This window comes from Balaenoptera ricei, chromosome 20 (assembly GCF_028023285.1).
Source record: "Balaenoptera ricei isolate mBalRic1 chromosome 20, mBalRic1.hap2, whole genome shotgun sequence".
Taxonomy (NCBI): domain Eukaryota; kingdom Metazoa; phylum Chordata; class Mammalia; order Artiodactyla; family Balaenopteridae; genus Balaenoptera; species Balaenoptera ricei.
Window position 1 is genome coordinate 5714247 of NC_082658.1, and position 5829 is coordinate 5720075.

The window sequence follows — 5829 nt, forward strand, 5'->3', positions numbered from 1 at the left end:
GAAATGGGCGGGGGCTGGAAGGAGACGGGGAGACAAAAGAGCATGTTTGTAAGACGGGAGACGCTAGGGAATATTTCTGAGATAATGGGAACAATCTAGCTGAGAAGGAGAAAATTATGGAGGAGAGAGAAGGGGGTGAGGTCTTTGAGAGGTGGGAGGGGTGAGATCCAGAGTTAGATTTAGTAGACTTAACATGAGGACTTTCCTGATTACTTCTGTTTTCTCCATACCCGTGAGAAGGCTCATCAGCTAGGGTGGAATGGTGGGGAAGGGGAAAAGACAGCGTAGGAGACTTGAAAAGAAGTGAGAGCTTGTGTCAGAATCATCGGCTTTTCATCAGATACCCTTTCTATCCTCCATGCGTCCAACACAGAGCTAGTTACAACAGTAGGTACTCAAATACACACTAATTAAGGGTAAAACGCTTGCGGTGTGATTTTTCGACATCATCCTTTTTAGTCAAGGTGCCCAGACACCCAGGCTCCCTCTATCAGGTGTGATGCCTGCCAGGCTATTTGTTGAAGGCAGGGTCTCAGTTATCTGCCAACAGTTAAGTCAAATAACCATCCCTTCTATGACAAATGTCGCCTCCAGTTGACACAGGCTGACAGACACTGACATGAAGATGTCAAGACTACCTCTCGCGAGGCTCTCTTATCCCGTTGGCGTGTCAGCCAAGGGGAGGGCAAACACCAAATGTCTCAATCACACCGGGCAGCAGTGCATAACTCAATCTTCTGTCCGGCCCCTCACACTGCTTTTATTGACACAGTCTATCCTTTACCAGATCAAATTTCCCTTTCTTTGCTTTGCCTTCTGTTAATTTTTTGTCAGATTCCTCTCCGTTTTTTTTTTTTTTCTACCATCTTGCTTTCTCCCTTGCCATTTCTCCTAGCTGAGCCCCAGTTAAATTTATTTTAATTTTCCTCAGTTACTTTGGCTCTTCCATTTATCACCTCTCCTCTGGTGTGCCCAGCCCCCATTCCCTCCTCATCCTACGAGAAAACAGCCTTCCCTCCAACAACATCCGAGTACAGACAGATGTAAGACTCAGCAGGTTCACGCTTCATACTGCACACTGACAGGCCAGAGACGCAGCTACCTTCCCTAAAAGAAGAGGTATTGAAACAAGGCATCGAAGGGGGTGTGACATAGGTGAAAACTGTCTTACTTTTTTAGTATTTCAGCTATTAGGCAACTGATGACAAAAGATTCTTTTGCCTTTTCCAATGCGTCTTTTGAGCAGATACTTTGTGATTATGTGACATATATGTATGACGCCATTCACTCATTCTGCAAATATTTATTGAATCATTTAGTCAGGGAGCCTAGGTCCAGATGCTAGACCACATAACGCATAAAAGAAGGACATGTGGTATCTGCAAAAATCTGTTTTCAAAAAACCATTCTATTTTAGGCATCATGCTGGCTTGCTTGCTATATTTCTATTAAAAAGTAGGGAAGAGATCCGCCCCCTCAATGTTCTGAGTGAGATAACAGTGCTGATGGGCCCAGAGAAAGTGAAACTATCAGAACATGCTCCCAGTTTTAAAAGACAGCCCTCGAGCATGCAGACAATTTGGCTCCCAGGCACGGCCACCCCACGTGTCATCTGCCCCCCAAATCACTGGAGAGCCGCTCCAGCTTGGGTCCCCCAACTGCCTGTACTTGTATTTCCTTTTTTAATAAATTTATTTATTTTTTAAATTTATTTTTGGCTGCATTGGGTCTTCATTGCTGTGCGTGGGCTTTCTCTAGTTGCTGCGAGCCGGGGCTACTCTCCTTCTCGTTGCGGTGGCTTCTCTTGTTGCGGAGCACGGGCTCTAGGCACACAGGCTTCGGTAGTTGTGGCTCGCAGGCTCAGCAGTTGTGGCTCACAGGCTCTAGAGTGCAGGCTCAGTAGTTGTGGCGCATGCGCTTAGTTGCTCCGCGGCATGTGGGATCTTCCCGGGCCAGGGATAGAACCCATATCCCCTGCATTGGCAGGCGGATTCTTAACCACTGCGCCACCAGGGAAGTCCCTGCTTGTACTTGTAAAGCCCCACCTTTAGGCAAAGGGCAGGAGGCAGTGTGGGTACCATCTGAATTTTGCTTCAGAATTGTTTGGCTCTTCTGGCTCTTGATGTTCTGAAATTTTCTTTGAAGCTAACGATACAACAAAGATCAAGGACTGTAGAGTCAAACTAACTGGGATCTGAAGACACACTCAGCCGTCGACTACCTGTGTAATCTCAGATGGACTCCCTGGTCCTGCTGAACCTTGCTTTACCAATCAAATGAGTGTAGGGCCACCTATGCTATAGAATTATTGCGAGAATTAAAGATATATGCGGAGTGCCTAGGTGGTGCTCCAAACTACAGCTATTATAACTGGCAGAATGTCTAGGTTTGACTTCAGGAGCCCAGGGGGATCTACATGTAATCTCTTGAACTTAAATACTGGATACTTAAAATTCTACCCAAAGAGATTTAACGTGAAAGGAAGAAAATCTGACATCACGAGCTGCCACACGATACACACATATGCACTCATCTCTAAGCCAAAATTAAAAGATGGCAAAAAAACGAGGAGGTGCCTCTTACCTGTGTGCCTCCCTGAGAGAAAAAATAAATAAAAGACTATTTCTCCTCTCTGCCCCTGGTTCAGCTCAGTTCCTTGCCCAGCTGCTGAAGCTGAGCTCTCTGCCCGTATCCTGGTTTTATGGGGCGACAAAGCAGAATGCGGAAGAGGAAAGGGCTGCCTCTTCAACGCAGGGAGGATGGAAAAGGAGATGTGGAGAATAAGGAGTCAAAGACACAGAGCTCTCGCAGCGCCCAGGCCAGAAGCCGGCTTGCTAGCAGCCTCCGTTAGGCACTTGGATCTGCAAGCAGAAGAGCAACAGTGGCATCTTCAGGGCAGGCCGGGGAGCGTGGCTAGGGAGGCAGAGAGAAGGCGTAGGGAAAGCCCTGCCTTCAGAACACACTCTGCAGTGACGTCAGCTGACGAGCTCGCCTTTCCTCTACCTGAAATGACAGGTGTGCGCGCAAGTGCCGGCCACCCCGTGCAAACCCTAGCTGATTGCGGACATTCCTCCCTCTTGCCCTTTGAAAGAGGCCGGCCAAACTCTCGTGGAGTTGGAAACTCGGGGAGTCTGGGTCAGTTAGGGTCTCTAAGGCAAGCAATTGAAAGTGTTTTTGCTTTTCAAAGAAATGGAATTTATCAATAAGATATCAGACAACTCATGGAATCTCTGGGAAAGTTGGGGAACCGGGCTCAGCGAACAGACAGGGACAAAGGGAAGCTAACCTTCAGAACCCAGTCAAAACACGCCTCAGGGCGATTCAGGTGAGGACGTCATTGTGGTCACCCACAGCTGTCGCCAGCACCACCGCCAGCACTGGCAGCTGAGCGCTGCAGCTGGATTCAGTGTCTCTGCTGCCCCTGGATACTGGATGTTCGCAGGGGACACCTCTGTCACCATCAAAATGAAGTCTCCACTGTCCCTGCTCCTGGACATCACTAGCTCTCCAACTATAAAGTCCTAGGTGGGACTTCCCTGGTGGCCCACTGGTTAAGAATCCGCCTGCCAATGCAGGCGACACGAATTTGAGCCCTGGTCCGGGAAGATCCCACATGCTGCGGAGCAGCTAAACCCGCAAGCCACAACTACTGAGCCCGCGTGCCACAACTACTGAGCCTGTGCGCCACAACTACTGAAGCCTGCGGGCCTAGAGCCCGTGCTCTGCAACAAGAGAAGCCACCGCAGTGAGAAGCCTGCGCACCGCAATGAAGAGTAGCCCCCGCTCACCGCAACCAGAGAAAGCCTGCACGCAGCAACAAAGACCAAATGCAGCCAAAAATAAATAAATAAATAATAAATGAAAATTATCTTTATTAAAAAAAAAAAAAGTCCTAGGTGGTTGTGTCTGATTGGCTGATCCCAGCTCAGCTGCAAGGGGAACAGATCTTGCCGTAAGGCGGTAATTTTCTCAAACACAGAAAAGAGGTTCTGCAGGTGCTGGGAAGTCAAACACCAACAAGTGTCCCTACAGAATGGCACTGCAGTGACAGCAAAGTGCAGACCTGCCACCAGGGAGTGCTCTGAGTTTGTGGGAAGTTGTGTGACAAAGTAGAAAAGGCATTCAGAATTCTAGGTCTAAGGGCTGATTCTGTCCCTTAGTAACCATGTGACTTGGGCAGGAATAAATAAGCTTCTCTGGTTTTTTGTCATGCATAGAATAATTATTCCTACCTACTCTGCAGGGCTGAAGTGTATGGGAGCATTTTGTGGACAGGCTTTGAAAATGACACTGAGTAAAATCTGTTTGCCTCTCTGGGGCCCAGGTTATCCACCTGTAAAATTCCCTAGATAGTAAGGCTATTGTGAGGTAAACTAGAATATTATAAATGAATGGTTTATTTACAGGATTCACCTCAAAATAATGGAGGTGGTGGGAAGGAGAGGGAGTGGGTAGGGATATACATGAGACTGACCGTGACTTAGTAAGTGTAAAACCCAGCTGGTGGGCCCATTATACCGTTCTCTCTACATTAGTGTGGATATGAAATCTTCAATAGTAAATGCTTTTTTTTTTTAAATGAAGGATCTTGGAAATTCTTAGAAGAGACAGGCCACACTCTCCAAGTTTCATTATCACTGAGTCAGCGTTAGGCGTCCTCCCCCCAACCCGGCCCTCTTGCCCCAACCCCAGGCGTTGTTTTCTCAGGCATTTGGGTCGTTTCCTCACTGCCCAATACCCTCCTCTCCAGACTGGTGCCAGTGTAAGGTTATATCAGGGGAAACATCTTTGATGGTATAACACTGGTTTGAAACACAAAACGAAAACCCCAAAGAAATAACCAACAACAAAAGAAAACCAGGGGCTTCCCTGGTGGCGCAGTGGTTGAGAATCTGCCTGCCAATGCAGGGGACACAGGTTCGAGCCCTGGTCTGGGAGGATCCCACATGCCGCGGAGCAACTAGGCCCGTGAGCCACAATTACTGAGCCTGCGCGTCTGGAGCCTGTGCTCCGTAGCAGGAGAGGCCACGACGGTGAGAGGCCCGCGCACCGCGATGAAGAGTGGCCCCCGCTTGCCGCAACTAGAGAAAGCCCTCGCACAGAAACGAAGACCCAACACAGCCAAAAATAAATAAATAAATAAACCCAAAAGTTAAAAAAAGAAAACCAGAAGCAAAGGAGCGCGCACACACCCCTTAAGGGACAGCCTGTCCCGGCGCTCAGGCCCGGTCCAGAGCATCTATGAAGTTACTTTCCAATGAACAAAAACGGACTCACGCTTCCCTTTTCCTAACATTGCATTAGGTGGATGACAGGGTAAATAACGAATAACAAGGACGCCCCAGAAGGCTGCACGCCGAGAGCCAGGGGTGAGGGTCCAGCACCTACGGTCAGCTCTGTGCGCCCACCCGGCTCCCAGCCGGGCCAGGACACAGGGGCGGCCGAGGGAGCCGAGGGGAAGGGGACCAGCCGAGAGTGCAACTGCGCCGTCTCAGGAGAAGAACCCCTGTCCCGGGGCCGCGATAGACCTAGTGAGGGACACGAGCATCACGAGAAGGCGTTGCAATCAGACCGCGGGCGCTTGATTATAATTACCTCCGACTTGGAAAGGCTCCACCCGCGCTGGGAGGGTCTTCAGGTCCGCTAGAGGCTGGACCCGCAGAGGAACCGCCAGCCTTATCGATCCAACAACCACACAGTTTCCCTTTAAAAAAGTGCCGCCCATCGGCGGTCCCGCCCCTCGGCCGCCCCGATGCGCCCCGAACAAGCATGGCCCTCAGCGGGCAGGAAGCGCTTCCGCCCCCAACCAAGATGGCCGCCGGGCGGTAG

At 49.8% G+C, this 5829-nt stretch overlaps 1 protein-coding gene across 4 annotated transcripts in view; it reads right to left on the minus strand.

Annotated features, from left to right (window-relative positions):
• SLC39A11 (solute carrier family 39 member 11) overlaps positions 1 to 5829 on the minus strand; it is a 424377-nt gene that overhangs the window by 417833 nt on the left and 715 nt on the right. The window contains exon 1 of one of the 4 annotated variants that reach the window (XM_059908941.1): positions 5596 to 5710. The exons of 1 other annotated variant lie outside the window; for it this stretch is intronic. The gene's annotated coding sequence lies outside the window, so the exon portion shown is untranslated. Of the gene's footprint in view, positions 1 to 5595; positions 5711 to 5829 lie in introns of those variants that run through there. 2 more of the 4 variants (XM_059908947.1, XM_059908948.1) reach the window with 2 other exon arrangements.